A 17,413-nucleotide genomic window follows, 5' to 3' on the forward strand; every position below is an offset into this window, starting at 1 on the left:
GAGGAGACCGCCAGGCCCAGGAGACCGGCACCCAAGAGACCAGACCACCAGGCCGAGGTTCCCCGCACCCCCGCCAGGGATGGGGTAGGGGACAGAAGGTCGAAGGTCCCACCTTCCTTGTGTGATGCTTGCGTGTTTGCTTGTTAGAGTGTATGTTTGTGGTGTTAGAGGTGTGTGTACTAAAGGGGTGCGGTTAAAATTGGTGAGAAGGCCTTAACAGGGCACCTCCTGATTTCTCGCAGAGATGCCCCGTCACCCTCCCACCAGCGGCCCTACATGTCTATGGTGCGGTTAAAATTGGCGGAAGGGGCACTGAAAGGACATCGACTGTTTGCTGGCAGTGATGTCCAAGCACCCCCCCACCAAGGGTCCTAAATGTCTAAGGTGCAAATAAAATCGAGGGGAGGGGCAAATCCATGCAGCGGCCACAGGAGGAGGGCCACTGGCAGGTAGTCCACCCCCCGCAGCGCACTGCAATACAGACACCCTCCCCTTCACCCTATTGCATGTTTGTATGAGGAAGGGGATATGTTGGGGTCAGTTGGCAGACTGACCCCCGATGGCAGACCCCTGTCCCCCCGCCCCCCCCCCGCGCTGGGCCCAAGTTCCCCCAGCTCAGGTGTCTTACCCCCCGGGAGCCGACCCGCCAGGCGCAGCACCCCCCACCCCCCACAAGGAGGGTGGAGCCAAGAAGGAGCCAGTCCCAGGGACTAATCCGAGTCCCCGCCCCCAAGAGCCTCCCCTGTGGGTGTACTGGTCAGGCACCAACGGGACCTAGGCAGCCAGACCGGCCGCGGCCCCCACCTGGTCCTGCAATCTTTATTGGCTGGACACACCTGAACCAGGTAATCAGTCGTGAGCAGGGAATCATGACAATTACCTGGTTCAGGTGTGTCCAGCCATTAAGAACATGCCAGAGCAGGGTATATTGGAAAACATGCAGGAAGGTGGCTCTTGAGGACCAGGGTTCCCTCCCACTGTTCTAGGCTGCTAATTTTTGTTTAGTATAATGTACCTGTCATCACTGTGCAAATGTTCTGATTTTGCTTTTTTCTCTGCATATTGTTTCCTTCTCACAGTCCATGTTCCAGTATTTTTATTTTTTTCCAGTTCTCTGTGACGTCACACATGGCCATTCATTCTGCTATATCGCTATACAAACCTTACAGAGAAGATGGTTTTAAAATGTTTGTATCACTCCACTTGTTCCCTAAAAACAACCCCCAAAATTTGAAGCAACTTTAAAACGGATTAAATTACATATTAAAAATGTCTTTAGGTAAAAGTAAGCATCCATGTGCTATCTGAGCTGCTATTTAAGAATTGATGCTTACAGATCACAGATAAAGAGGTGAGCTAAGTTGGGACATGTGGAGCTCTATTGAAGAGGTTTCCAAGTGTTCTGTCCTCCAAACGTATCTTTAGCCACACTCTGACGTTTTAGATAAGGCCTCCTTCCTCCACTTGAGTTCTTTAAACACTTTAGAACTGACATGAGGCAGTCCAGTCCAGCCCTGCAACAATATAGAATAAAATAACCCTTTCTGTACCATTCAAGTACAAGTCAAAGCGTTTATTCAACAGACTCAAATTTATGAAAGGAAGTCACTTTATGAACTGCACATCTGCTACAGGTTTAGCAGCGGCTTACGTGTCCACAGAGGATCAAAGTCATCCTGCACTGAGCGCCTTGAATTCTTTGGAGATGCTTGAATTTTCTTGTTTAAATTTGATGATTACACCACAAATCTCAGAAATCACACCTTTCATGTAGCAGCTACATAAGCAGCCATTCATTCATTTTAAGAAGAATCAACAAACATTACATCAACAGAAAACATCTGATACCTTGGAAATGGATTATTCACAGTATCTTTGCTGTTAAATCGGCTTCCCAGACATACAATTTGATTAATCTCGATGACTCAGAGCACAGTAAAAGCTTAAAAAAGTATTTTATTTGTCATTGTTTCTTTTTAAATGCTGCCTCTTTGTATCTGGTTTCTGTCAATGACTTGGAAAAGGAATGCAGCACGTAGAACGGCAGCGGAAAAGTGTGGCACGACAGATAGAGAAGACAGTTATGGAGTAGACAGCTCCTGGCACTGTTCCCATAAAAATCACATTATTTGGAAGTGGGAGGTAGAGACGAAGGAACAGGGAGGGCAGCCAGGCATCACAAGAGATAAAAATGACAGAGATTTCACCACAATGTGTGAGTGTTTGTTGGTGGGGGTCGTTTGTGTGTATTTGCTTGGGGTCAGGGTGGCGTCCATGGCCATGTAAGGCAGGTTATCTGTGGGATATATATTTGATCCTTCCCTTCCTTGCAGGTCTAACAGCTGACCTCTCTTCACCTGGACTCTGTAAGTCTGAAGTGTTCAGTTTGTGAAATATTTGCTGCATTCTCACTTTCAACAGGATGTGTTTAATATCTGAAAGCCTATATTACTTTTGACTTACCTGGTGGGATGAATTGTCAAATATTTTACCTTTTACCTTTAACAGCTTTGAAATCTGGGAAAGACGCTTTCATCTGGCAATGACCTTTTATCAACAATAATCAACAAAGTTTGACCAATTATGTTTTGTATATGCAGGTGGATTTCAAAGCCTAAACTCCCTTGTTCTAACATCAAATTGGTAAATACATTTTTATTGATGTTTGCAATGAAATTTGATATGTAGTTCTCATCGAGTTAATAATTCCTGTAGATGTTAACTTCTAAAACAAAATGAAAAAGGCTGTGCATCAACATATGGCTCTACTGTCGTTTACTTTGTGTGTGTTTAAGAACAGCCATGGGGGACGCAGAGATGTCCGTGTACGGTGCGGCAGCGCCGTACCTGCGGAAGTCAGAAAAGGAGCGCATGGAGGCCTCCACGCGGATCTTTGACATCAAGAAGGAGTGCTTTGTCCCGGATCCGGTGGAGGAGTTTGTCAAAGGAACCATCACCAGCAGGGATGGAGACAAGGTCACAGTGGATACTCAGAATGGGAAGGTGAGTCTTCACGGTTCGTCATTTATGGAGTATTACACAGTAAACTATTCAATCTAGTAAAGGAGATTACTAATTATTATTTTGAGTTGATTTGGAAAAAGACAAATATCTCAAGTGCTTTAATTGAATTGTCCCTGGAAAAGACCTTGATTGGGAAGCAGCACTTTATAAGTACAAAAACTTTATTGAAAATTCATGCATTTGCTTTTCTGAACCCGTTTAATCCCTTTTGGGATCTTGGAGTTGCTAAAACCATTAATGGCGAAGGCAGGATACACCCTGATTGGGTCACCAGCCTATCACAGTTCTTTAATCAATGATAACAAATACTTTAAACTGTTTAAATCAGAATTTGTGGTGGCTAAATTTTGGGGTTATTTAAAGCAGTGGTCCCAACTCCCAGACCAATACCAGCCTGTGGGACAGTTGGTACTGAGCCGCAGACAAAAAATATTTTTTTCTGTTTTATTTATGATCTGACTCTGAAAGAAGTTTTATTTTAGAAAACTAAAATAATTCCGTCCACCACATTCCTCAAGTCATTTGAGTGAAAAATCCATCCTCTACTTTTTTAAAGCCGCTATGTCGACTACAAATTTAAAACCCAGAAGCTAGCAAGGTTAACAAAATGTATTTGGAAAGTTTATTTTTGCAAAGAAGAGCCGAAGAGGAAACAGACAAAGAGCCATTGACTTCAAAATAAAAGAAATCTGCATTTAGCAAACAAAAATCAGGAGTTTATACTCAAAATATGGATTTCTTGGGACAGTTGTTCACACACACCAAGCCTACTCTGCAAAATATTCAACAAGCGAGTCTGTGATGTTGATCAAACAATGGATTCACATGTATTATTCTATTGAGAAAAAAAACAGTTTTAGTGACTTTGTTTTTGTATTTATTCGCTGCACCTACAAAAATCTGTATTACATTTTCATGGTTCTGACGCAAAATCTAGAGTACAAATAAAGATGAAACCAGTTGCAGATATTTTACAGAAGATGAAGATAACCCTTAAACATGAAGGGAAAACGGAGGCTCGTACAGGCCTAGCATTAATCTTGCTATGCAATGAGACACACTGTCTTGAAGGTCACATACACATGTAAGGTTTGAATATTAAATATAATAGTGCGCCCACATTTTGACAAAGGTCCCTGTATTTGTTTTCTCTCTCCCCAGACTGTGACTGTCAAAGACTCACAGATTCTTCAGCAGAATCCACCAAAGTTTGACAAGATTGAAGACATGGCCATGCTGACCTTCCTGCATGAGCCAGCTGTGCTGTTTAACCTCAAAGAGCGTTATGCAGCATGGATGATCTACGTGAGTATGCACAGTTAACTGGCAATTTTTAAGTGAAAGCATGGTTGCTGAAAGCACAACCTTACACATTCAAAATGTGTAGACTGAACCTCGTATTCCTAAACTCATGTAGAGCAGAGAGCCTTTAACACAAAATGCATCCTATTGCATTATGAGTCAAAGGAGAGGAGACAAAGAAAACAGAAAAAAGAAGTTTGGCACCTGGAACTATGAATGATCATAGATGAATGAAAGTTCATTTACAGCTGCATCATGCAAAAATAAAAAAAAGCGTATTTACTGCGGGATGAGATTATTGTCTCTACTAAAAAATGCTTCAATAGATAATGTTCTGATGTAGATAATAAATGAAGCAACAGACCTTCTATCTTTTTTTTCTTTGCTGAATTTAAATGTATTTTTTAAAGGTAACAGTTAATTTAACTCAGTAAAGACTCCGGCTTGTTTTTTTTGTGTGTTTCTTTATCTGCACAAAAGTTAAGATTTTGTCTCTAATATTTTGTTAAAAAACAATTTAAGTGAAAAAAATCATGCTGTTTTAAGGGACTGAAAATCAAATACATTAAAACCCTGTTTTAATTTTTGCATAGTTAAAAAAGATTTAAAAATCTGTTTCAATATCAAATTCATACCTCACACTGAATTTTGTTCACACATCTTTCATCTAGGAAGTTGAATAAACAATAAAAAAATCTCTTTGGGTGAAATAAATTGCATCCATTGCTGCTTTGCCTAAATAGCCTTTGAGAATTAGATATTACAATTATCCATTACAACAAAAGCCTGTGCTGTGTTTGCTCTAAAACCCAATTTGTAGCAAAATCTTAATTGGCTTTAAAAACACAAAACACACAATAGAAATCACTTTAAAAATCGAGAATGTGGCAACTATTTTAAAAAAATATCTACTGCGTATAGTAAAATGAATGCAAATTAATTGCATGATCAAAAAACGAAAATTGAAATATTGTCCTCTAAATCAGTGTTTTTTTAAACCAGCTTGCAGTGAAAGATGGTCAAGTGTACTGAGGAAAATACTAATTTTCACTGATCTAAAAACTTTCACCATTTCTGTGTTTACCTAAATAAAAGACTGAGAAGTTTGGAATCAAAAGATCATAAAATATTTGTGCATTAAATTAAACACACTTTCATAAAAATGATGGTACCATAATTTAGCCGGAAGCTCTGTTTTTGGAAAAGTCCTTCAATTGTCTCAACTAAACAATATTGGAGGCTTAATCACAGAGTCTGACCAATGAAAAGTGTTTAACGTCCTTACTTCCTTCTTCCGACTTGGCTTATATAAAGTCTCTCAGTTCCAACAAAAGTACCATCTAAAGCTTGTGCTTAGCGGGGCAGCTAAACAAATTATTACAAAAAAAGCACGTGAGATCTTGGAGAGACTGTATACGACAGAGTTTCTCCTTTTGTACATTTCTGTTGTCAAGGTAAAAGTGTACCTTGGCTCAAAAAAGGTAGAAAGACACTGCTCTAAATGACAGGAACCTGGCACAATATCAAAGCTGTCTGTTGATTTCAGACCTACTCTGGGCTGTTCTGTGTGACTGTCAACCCCTACAAGTGGCTGCCAGTCTACAACCAGGAGGTGGTTGTTGCCTACAGAGGAAAAAAGAGGAGTGAAGCTCCTCCTCACATCTTCTCCATCTCTGATAATGCATACCAGTACATGCTGGCAGGTAGAGCGATAGAATAAAAATAATCTTTCATAAGTTAGGGTATTATTTAATGTCAAAATGGTTTTCTTTCGGTAGATCGGGAAAACCAGTCAATTCTGATCACGTAAGTACAACATCTCCCATCATAAAACATGCAGAAATGCACTGCTTGATCAATAAGTTTCAATGATCTGAAACTTTATAATTACAGTGGAGAATCCGGTGCAGGAAAGACGGTCAACACAAAGAGAGTCATCCAGTACTTTGCAAGTATTGCAGCTGGAAGCAACAAGAAAGATACATCAAAAGACAAAGTAAGAAAAACAGTTTTAAATGGCTCAATGATTTTAAATCTTCTAGTTATTGTGACACCGACACTTTCAGAGGAAAAGACTTATTTAGACGCTTCTTAGTATCTCTTCTTCCACGTGTGACAGGGTACCCTGGAGGATCAAATCATCCAGGCTAACCCCGCTCTGGAGGCCTTTGGGAATGCCAAGACCATCAGGAATGACAACTCTTCCAGATTTGTATGTTCACTTACCTTTTTGAAAGGTTTCTTGCACCAAGATTCCCCTCAAAAATGAAGCTAAACTTTAATATTCTTTCAGGGAAAATTCATCCGAATCCATTTTGATGCCAGAGGAAAAGTTGCCTCGGCTGACATTGAAACATGTGAGAACAAAAACCAGTTTTGCATTTTTATATCACTCTGATCCACCTTTAACTCCTACAGGATGTTTAGGCAGCTGTTTTATTATTTGGGGAAAATTATTACAAACTTGAGAAAAAAAACGTATTGAGTGAACGTAGTAGCTCAAAAGCTGTTACATACAACAGAATGTCAGATCAAACAAATCTCAAGTAAAAAAATTAATCACAAGAATATTAAAGATAACATGTAAATGGACCAAATGAAAATTAACTTTTTTTAGTGTCAGTATCCTTAAATTAGGACAAAAATATTTTGAATTTCTGATGCTGTTTTATTCATAATAAGGTGGCAAATTTTGTATTTTGATAATAATAATTGAACAGATTTTTTTTTTTTTTCTAACGCATTAGACCTTCTGGAAAAGTCCCGTGTAATCTTCCAGCTCAAGGCTGAGAGAGACTACCACATTTTCTACCAGATTTTGTCCCAAAAGAAGCCAGAAATTCTGGGTTAGTAAATAGAAAAGTTTCTAATAGTCTTTTTTATTGAATGTGCCTCTGCTGGAATTTCAATTTGATTTCTCTTTCTGTGTTTCACAGAGATGCTGCTGATCACTAATAATCCATACGACTATTGCTTCATCTCTCAGGGAGAAACCCAAGTGGCTTCCATAGATGATGCAGAAGAACTGATGGCAACAGACGTCAGCATCTGATTTTTTCACTTGTTAGAAATTTAATTAGAATGCCGAATGTTTCAGTGTTTAGTTTTCAGTATGGATTAAGAAGCTTTTACTAAACGCAGAGATGTTCTGTTTTAACCTACACTGTGTTTTGAACAGAGTGCCTTTGATGTGTTGGGCTTTACTCAAGAGGAGAAAAACTCTGTGTACAAGCTCACTGGTGCCATCATGCATTATGGAAACATGAAATTTAAGCAGAGGCCTCGTGAGGAGCAAGCAGAAGCTGATGGCACTGAAGGTAAATTCAAGTTCCAGACTGTCAATTTCAAATTAACCCACAACATTTCAAAGATTTTTCCTGTCTTCAGATGCTGACAAAGCAGCTTATCTGATGGGCCTGAACTCTGCTGACCTGATCAAAGGTCTCTGTCATCCCAGAGTCAAAGTAGGGAATGAGTGGGTCACCAAGGGACAGAATGTTAACCAGGTGGGAAAGTTGTCATTAACAGACTATTTTTTTTTATTAGAGCATATACCTATTTTTGTTGTTTTTATGGAGGTCCTTAAACCCCTAACATAATATTTCCTTTTGGATGGGTGGTGTGTGTTCTCCACAGGTGAACTACGCCATTGGAGCTCTGTCTAAAGCTGTTTATGAGAAGATGTTCTTGTGGATGGTGGTGAGAATCAACCAGTCACTTGAAACCAAGCAGCCCCGACAGTACTTCATAGGAGTGCTGGACATTGCTGGATTTGAGATTTTTGATGTGAGTCATTTTATAATGAATTGATGACCACATTTCTGTATGACAAACTGATGAGTTGGTTATTATTTATACTTTTATGTTTATTGTCCTCAGTTCAACACCTTTGAGCAGCTGTGCATCAACTTCACTAATGAAAAACTGCAACAGTTTTTCAACCATCACATGTTTGTGCTGAAGAAGGAATTGAATGGACCTTCATTGATTTTGGTATGGATCTGCAGGCTTGCATAGATCTGATTGAAAAGGTGAGACATTTTACTGCCAAACTTCCTTTAAAAAAGGTAGGAATTCTGATGACTAAAGCATACATTTCTGTCCCTTCAGCCCATGGGTATCATGTCCATCCTTGAAGAGGAGTGCATGTTTCCCAAAGCCAGTGATGCCACCTTCAAAGCTAAGCTTTATGACAACCACCTGGGAAAATCCAATAACTTCCAAAAGCCTAGAAATGCCAAAGGAAAACCAGAGGCCCATTTTGCCCTGGTTCACTATGCAGGAACTGTTGATTATAACATCAACAACTGGCTGGTGAAGAACAAGGATCCTCTGAATGAGACGGTGGTTGGATTGTACCAAAAATCCAATTTAAAACTCCTTGCAACCCTGTTTGCCAATTATGCTGGAGCTGACTCAGGTAGCTTTTCAAAAACCAACTTCATTGATTGAATGTGCAGTTTTTGGTGTGGACCTAATATGTAAAATTCCTTCAAAAGCTTTGTCTGAAGGAGGTGAAGCTAAAAAAGAGAAAAAGAAGAAAGGATCATCATTTCAGACAGTCTCTGCTCTCCATAGGGTATGTGTATTGTCCTGTTGATCATTTCAGCCAAAACTATTTAAAAAAATCTAGACATGACCAATCTGAACTATTGCACAAAAGGAAAACTTAAACAAGCTGATGACCAACCTGCGGTCCACCCACCCTCACTTTGTGCGCTGCATCATCCCCAACGAGACCAAGACTCCTGGGGCCATGGAGAACCCTCTGGTGATGCACCAGCTGCGCTGTAACGGCGTGCTGGAAGGCATCAGGATCTGCAGAAAGGGCTTCCCAAACAGGATCCTCTACGGGGATTTCAAGCAGAGGTTAATCAGTTTAATAATTACGGCTATGAAATTGGAAATGTATAATGGCGTGTTTTGATGGATCTTTGCTTTCACAGATATCGCATCCTGAATCCAGCTGCCATCCCTGAGGGTCAGTTCATTGACAGCAGGAAGGGAGCGGAGAAACTTCTTGCATCTTTGGATATTGATCACAACCAGTACAAGTTTGGCCACACGAAGGTATTAAAAATCTTTTATAGATAGAGATATGTAACTTGAGATGATACATGCTAACAAAAAAAGAACAAACTTTGCTGCTGTCTGAAGGTGTTTTTCAAGGCTGGACTGCTTGGTCTCCTGGAAGAGATGAGAGATGAGCGGCTATCTAAGATTATTACTGCCATTCAAGCTCGGTCTCGTGGTCTTTTGTCAAGAATTGAGTATCAGAAGATGGTAGAACGCAGGTTAGAATTCATTGAACTTAAAATTGTCCCAATGTGTCCCAGTTACTCGCTTTTTTTAATGAGCCCCTTAATTATTTTTGAACCTTTCCAGAGATGCTTTGTTAGTGATCCAGTGGAACATCCGATCCTTCATGGGGGTCAAGAATTGGCCCTGGATGAAGCTGTTCTTTAAGATCAAACCACTGCTAAGATCTGCAGAGGCAGAGAAGGAGATGGCCAACATGAAGGAAGAATTCCTGAAGCTCAAAGAGGCTTATGCAAAATCTGAAGCTCGTAGAAAGGAACTAGAAGAAAAAATGGTCTCCCTTCTCCAAGAGAAGAATGACCTGCAGCTCCAAGTCCAAGCTGTAAGAACACTTTGGTTCAATTTGAACATGGCATTGACATGCTTTCTAACAAAACCAATATTTGGCAGGAACAAGATAATCTCTGTGACGCAGAGGAGCGATGTGAGGGACTGATCAAAAACAAAATCCAGCTGGAGGCAAAAGCCAAAGAGCTGTCGGAAAGATTGGAAGATGAGGAGGAGATCAATGCTGAACTGACAGCTAAGAAGAGGAAGCTGGAAGATGAGTGCTCTGAGCTAAAGAAGGACATTGATGACTTGGAGCTAACTCTTGCTAAAGTGGAGAAAGAAAAGCATGCTACTGAGAACAAGGTTTGTTGCTTTCTTTATCAGCAAGAAAATGAACTCTTGGTTTTAACCATTTTCAGGATTAAGATTGTTATCCATGAAACAGGTGAAGAACCTGACAGAGGAGATGGCTGCTTTGGATGAAATCATAGCCAAGCTTACCAAGGAGAAGAAAGCTTTACAAGAAGCTCATCAGCAAACTCTGGATGACCTGCAGAGTGAGGAAGACAAAGTCAACACTCTGACCAAGCTCAAGGCTAAGCTGGAGCAGCAAGTGGACGATGTAAGAGTATAACATTTGTATACCTCAAAGCACTCTGTGATTTTTGATAAATCATAGGTTATAAAATTGTATGCGTTTTCTCAAAGCTTGAAGGTTCTCTTGAACAAGAGAAAAAGATTCGAATGGACCTTGAAAGAGCAAAGAGGAAGCTTGAAGGAGACCTGAAGTTGACCCAAGAAAGTGTCATGGATCTTGAAAATGACAAGCAACAACTGGAGGAGCGCCTGAAAAAGTAAAATTTGTTGAAATAGTATTGTCAAACCAATATTCTAGAGCCATGACAAGACTATTTCTTGCAGGAAAGACTTTGAGATCAGCCAGTTAAATGGCAAAATTGAGGACGAACAAGCAATAATTGCTCAACTCCAGAAAAAACTGAAAGAGCTGCAGGTAAATTATAGAAAAAAAATGTACAGAAATATTTTAAGCACTTAAATATAAAATACATTTTCTGCAATACAAGGCCCGTGTAGAAGAGCTAGAGGAAGAACTCGAAGCAGAGCGAGCTGCTCGGGCCAAAGTGGAGAAGCAGAGAGCAGACTTGTCTCGGGAGCTGGAGGAGATCAGTGAGAGGCTGGAAGAAGCTGGAGGAGCCACAGCTGCTCAGATCGAGATGAACAAGAAGAGGGAGGCTGAGTTCCAGAAACTCCGCAGAGACCTTGAAGAGGCCACTCTGCAGCACGAAGCCACTGCTGCTACACTGAGGAAGAAACAGGCAGACAGTGTAGCCGACTTGGGAGAGCAGATTGACAACCTGCAGAGAGTCAAGCAGAAACTGGAGAAGGAGAAGAGCGAGCTCAAACTGGAGTTGGATGATGTGGTTTCCAACATGGAACAGATTGTAAAGTCTAAGGTGTGTGGTCTGATAAAAATGTTACATTAAATGTTACTTAAGTCAGCAACCAATTGTGCAAGTAATCGTACTTAAAAAGATAATAGAAGCCTGTGATTTTCATCAGCTATGAGAGAAAAAGGAGGAAATAAATCCAGAAAATCACATTGTCTTATTTTTAAAGAATTTATTTGTAAATTATGTTAGAAAACAAGAATTTGGTCAATAATAGAAGTGCAACTCAATACTTTGTTATATAGAAGTGTGAAGTCTTATGCAGGTTTGATCCTTAAATGTCTGTTGATTATGTTAAAAAATCCAGTCCATGGATGAAGAATGACTGGGAACTTTTGACATTTTTTGTACAGACTTTCTTGGAAAAAACATGCAGAACTTTGGAAGATCAGATGAATGAGTACAGGAACAAATGTGAGGAAAACCAAAGGTCACTTAATGATTTCACCACCCAGAAGGCCAAACTTCAGGCTGAGAATGGTGAGTGTTCTTTTACCCTAAACTATGTTTGATATTTGTATTGCAATATTTAAATGGTTAATGGTTTTGCTTCTAAAGATGAGCTTTCTAGACAAATGGAGGAGAAAGAATCTCTAATTTCCCAGCTGACCAGAGGGAAGAATTCTTACAATCAACAGCTTGAGGATTTAAAAAGACAACTAGAGGAAGAAATAAAGGTGATGAAACTCAATTGAAAGATTATGCCATCTCTAAGTACAAGTTGTTCTAATATATTGGTGACACTGAATTTGTCTGTTCAGGCCAAGAACGCCTTAGCCCATGCTGTGCAGTCAGCTCGCCACGACTGCGACCTCCTCAGGGAGCAGTATGAGGAGGAGCAGGAGGCCAAGGCTGAGCTGCAGCGCGGCATGTCTAAAGCCAACGCCGAGGTGGCTCAGTGGAGAACAAAGTACGAAACTGACGCCATCCAGAGGACTGAGGAACTGGAAGAAGCCAAGTAAATAATTGAAGTTCTATAAAGAACCCAGCAAAGGTTCCAAAAGAGATAAACTTTTAACACGTCTTTGCATTAAATAGGAAGAAGCTTGCTCAGCGTCTGCAGGAGGCTGAGGAGGCTGTTGAAGCAGTGAATGCTAAATGTTCCTCTCTGGAGAAGACCAAACACAGACTGCAGAATGAGATTGAAGATCTCATGGTGGATGTGGAGAGGTCAAATGCAGTTGCTGCTACTCTGGACAAGAAGCAGAGGAACTTTGACAAAGTAAGTGGCAAAGTATTAAAAGTAATAAACACATAAATCAATGTAGTGAATCTGTCTCTTGTGGTGACTAGGTTTTGTCAGAGTGGAAACAAAAGTATGAAGAATCTCAGTGTGAGCTAGAGAGCTCCCAGAAGGAAGCCAGATCTCTGAGCACTGAGCTCTTCAAACTGAAGAACTCCTATGAAGAATCCCTGGAACATCTGGAGACCATGAAGCGGGAGAATAAGAACCTACAAGGTCTGGTTTACTGACTGTGTTTTAGCTCATGTTCCTCTGGACATTTTGAGAAAAAATATATAAAACATCATAACAGGGATGGTCATTCCAGAGTGGGATGAGATAATTCTATTTAAAATAATCACACACAGAAATCCCTTAAGTTCACAACATTTTGGCTGCATATTTATTGGTTAAATAAAAGCAATTATATTAATCAATTATTTATACACACCATCATGTAGTGGTGAAATAACAACAAAGTTTAAAGAAACCTCTAAAGCAGGGGTATCCAATCTAATGTCAGTCCTCGAGGGCTGGTGTCCTACATGTTTTCCAACCAACCATTGAACACACCTCATCCAGGTAATCAGCAACAGATAAGGTGGAGTTTCTGGAAAACCAGAGGAGGCCAGCCCTCAAGGACTGACTTTGGACATCTAAAACATACTCAAACAAATAATCTGTAATAATATTTGCTTTTTAGCTTGGAGGAACATACTTTTGTCCTGATCTTAAATAAGTTCTTTACTCTGCTTTATTGAATTCTCACAGAGGAGATATCTGACCTCACCGAGCAACTTGGTGAGGGCGGAAAAACCCTTCATGAGCTGGAGAAGGCTCGTAAGCAGCTGGAGCAAGAAAAAAGTGAGATCCAGTCTGCCCTGGAGGAGGCAGAGGTAAGACTGTTAAATCATTTCTTCAAGTACAGAAAAAATAGACTAGAGTTGTGGAGCCGAGAAAAAACCCAAATAAATGAATCTAAATGAATCATGTCCATCTAAGGGATCCCTTGAGCATGAAGAGAGCAAGATTTTAAGGGCCCAGCTTGAGTTTAACCAGATCAAAGCAGAAATGGAGAGAAAATTGTCTGAAAAAGATGAAGAAATGGAGCAGAGCAAGAGGAACATGCAGAGGACCATTGACACCCTGCAGAGCTCTCTTGAGGCCGAGTGTCGCAGCAGAAATGAAGCTCTTCGTATTAAGAAGAAAATGGAGGGAGACCTCAATGAGATGGAGATCCAGCTCAGCCAAGCCAACAGGCAGGCAGCTGAAGCCCAGAAACAGCTGAAGTCTGTTCATGCCCATCTGAAGGTACGTATAGAAGTCACTTTCTCAGGATGCTTTAGCTTTAAGCTGTTTACAATCTTTAGTACTATTTTTTTAAAGGATTGTCAGATTCAACTGGACGAATCTGCAAGGGGCAATGATGATCTGAGGGAGAACACCGCCATCATTGAGAGACGAAACACCCTTCTCCAGGCGGAACTGGAGGAGCTGAGAGCTGCTCTGGAACAAACCGAGAGAAGCCGCAAACTGGCTGAGCAGGAGCTGCTGGACGTTACTGAGAGGGTGCAGCTGCTACACTCTCAGGTAAGACATAATTGATGCAAAAACCCTCACCTTTGAACCCATTTGATTTTAAAGCATTATTCCTTCTGTTAGAACACATGCCTGATAAACCAGAAGAAGAAGCTGGAATCTGATACAGTCCAGCTTCAAACAGAGGTTGAGGATGCGGTGCAGGAGTGCAGAAACGCTGAAGAGAAGGCCAAAAAGGCCATCACTGATGCCGCCATGATGGCAGAGGAGCTGAAGAAAGAGCAGGACACCAGCGCTCACCTGGAGCGCATGAAGAAGAACATGGAACAAACCATCAAAGACCTGCAGCACCGTCTGGATGAAGCTGAGCAGATCGCCATGAAGGGAGGGAAGAAGCAGATGCAGAAGCTGGAGGCCAGAGTGAGCAATTCTTCTCTTTGTACCTGGGATCGTAGTTTGTTGGTTATGTTTTCTGTAAAATACGCTAAAAATGTTCTTCAATAGGTGAGGGAGCTAGAAAATGAGGTGGAACTGGAGCAGAAGAAAAGCAGTGAAACTGTGAAAGGTATCCGTAAATATGAGAGACGCATCAAGGAGCTTACCTACCAGGTTTGAGACCTTTCTCTTTAAACTTTCTTTTGGTCATTTAATACATTAATAAAAAAGTATCTTCTTTCCACAGACTGAGGAAGATCGAAAGAACATCGCTCGTCTGCAAGATCTGGTAGATAAGCTGCAGCTGAAGGTTAAAGCTTACAAAAGAGCTGCTGAAGAGGCTGTAAGTGTGGAAATGCACCAGACAATGAACATTCTCCTGTGAACAATTTAATAAACTGACTTAAAAATGATTTAATCAGGAGGAACAGGCTAACGTCCATCTCTCAAAGTTCCGCAAGCTTCAACATGAGCTCGATGAGGCTGAGGAGAGAGCAGACATCGCCGAGTCTCAGGTCAACAAGATCCGAGCAAAGAGCCGCGATGTTGGCTCTAAGGTTAGCCACATGCACCCTGTGGACGCACACTCTGACACATACTGGCCCTTCCCCTGGTATTTAATACACTTATCATGTTATTATGAATTAGAAAATAAAATGCATCTGCTAAAAATCCTCTAGTTTATGTCAACCATTTAATTGATACTGTAATAATACTAATCTGACGACTAATCATCTGTTTCCTTCTTGTCTCTCCTCTTCTCTGGGCTGCAACAGAAAGGGTTTGATGAAGAGTGAAGCTTTGGAGCTCCAGAAACACCTCTGCCTGCTGTGAACTTTAGATTTCCTTTATTATTATAGCTCACCTTTAATGCTAATAAAGCCAAGTAGAAAATGCTGCACAAAGTTGTTTGTTGTGTTTTTTTTCTAAACAGTTATGCCATAAACTTTACAAAGATAATCTGTATGTAGTTACAAGTTACTTTACCTAAAGACCCAATCCAAATGACAACTACGTTTTTAACATAATACTTGTAGAATTTTTCTCATGGAGGACATATATAAAAATAACTTCCTTTTAAACTGTGTTTTTGAGTAGTTCTTTAGTTGTGTTGAATCAGGAGCAGATGAACACTCAGGATTGAAAAAGCTTGGTTTTGTGACACTTTCAACTGCTTTGGGCTGGCTGAAGTTTCCCTTCTCTGTTGCAATTCTGAGGCATCCAGTTGAAGATAAATAGATCTATTAAAGCCTAGATTTTCATAGTCTGAGCTGCGATCTGACTAAAAACTGTATGGCTGCATAGCTCTGCATTAGCTCGCATTTTTTTTTTCTATGCTAACATTAGCATGGGCTTGTGAGGTGGGAGAGGGTGTGAAGAAAGGAATGGTGGGAAATTTGTGAGGCTAACTTTTGCGCCAACAGTCCGACATAGACTTTTTGATTTTTAGCTAAAAACTGTATAATCATAATTAAAAGACCACTGAGAGCAACTTCAAAATATAAAATAATATGTAGTTGTAGTGGGACTTTAGTAATTAAAAAAATAAAAATTCTTTTCATATTTTTTTGGCAAAGGGTTTCTTTCAACAAAAGTTGAGTTTAGCCGTTAATAGTCGATGATAAACACATGGGAGGCAGAAAAACTGTTGCTTGCCTGTAAAGCAGCAGTGATGAGGAGTGGTGTCAACATCTATTTCATCTGTAATTACTTTGTAAACAAAATAGTTTTTGTTATAGCTTTAATAAAAGAGAATAATACATGCTATTAGATATCAACAAGGAGTCAATATCAGACGTTTCCAGTAAAAAACTGCACACAGTGAGATATTTATTTTTGTTTAAGTTATTTCTAAATGTTGTCTATAAATACCAGAATGTATTCAATAGTCTTTATAATGTTTAGAGTGTGAAGTAAGTTAATTGAAGCTATACTTAATTCACTTTTTCAAAAGTTACTTTTTCTATATAGTTAACCGAGATGATTACTTTTATTTCTACTTAAGTAAGATTTTCTTTAACTAAAGTTTCTTTTACTTGATTATAAGTTTTGAATCGGATCCAGTAGTTTCAGGGATTAGTCAGAGTTCATACAGCCAGAACACACTTTTGTAAAAAGACTTAAAACGCTCAACTGATTTATTTTCTGCACCACAAAAATATAAAACAGACAATGCTAACCAAAGTAAAGGGTATCGAGGTCGCCACTTTCCATTGTGATAAATGGAAAAAAATGTAACAATGGTGGCTCAAGGCCTGAACGGAAAACCTTGGAAACAGTCAAAGGTTAAAAGGGTGATATAAACAAATCTCTATATCCTAAAATAGAGTGAATGAAATCACAAGAGTCTGGTAGTCAAGGTCAATAATAAACCAGTGCTCATTTTTTAGGCTCAGCACAAATCCACACATAATCACCTGCAGCTGGTCAGTGGATCCCCGCTGAAGTCAGGCTATTCTTTCAAAATGGCAGCAGAGGATTTCAGAGATTCAGACACTGAGTCTCATCTACAAAAATAAATCAACAGATAAACAACTAAATGGGGAAATATTACTTGTAAGGAAAACAGGAATTTGATTTAAAAAGCCCTGAAATGTTGATACATCCAAGTAAAGATCTGTTGGACAAACCTGAAGAGATCCAGACCATTTTTTTCAGACCAAGTTTTTCTACTTATTCATCTGACTTTCTGTTTGAAGCAAAATAATGAGTTGAAGTAGAAGCCACTCCCTTGGCAAGAACTTATGCATTTGGTTTTAATATAAGGCAAGAATTAAATTCTTCAGACATAAAACAGGCAATCAAATCATAAACAGATTTTTTTTAATTAACA

At 39.9% G+C, this 17,413-nt stretch overlaps 1 pseudogene; it reads left to right on the forward strand.

Annotated features, from left to right (window-relative positions):
• Positions 1 to 2,343: 2,343 nt before the first annotated feature.
• On the forward strand, positions 2,344 to 15,481 carry LOC112147113 (annotated as a pseudogene).
• The last annotated feature ends 1,932 nt before the right edge of the window (positions 15,482 to 17,413 follow it).

Source organism: Oryzias melastigma, linkage group LG17, assembly GCF_002922805.2.
Source record: "Oryzias melastigma strain HK-1 linkage group LG17, ASM292280v2, whole genome shotgun sequence".
NCBI classification, from domain to species: domain Eukaryota; kingdom Metazoa; phylum Chordata; class Actinopteri; order Beloniformes; family Adrianichthyidae; genus Oryzias; species Oryzias melastigma.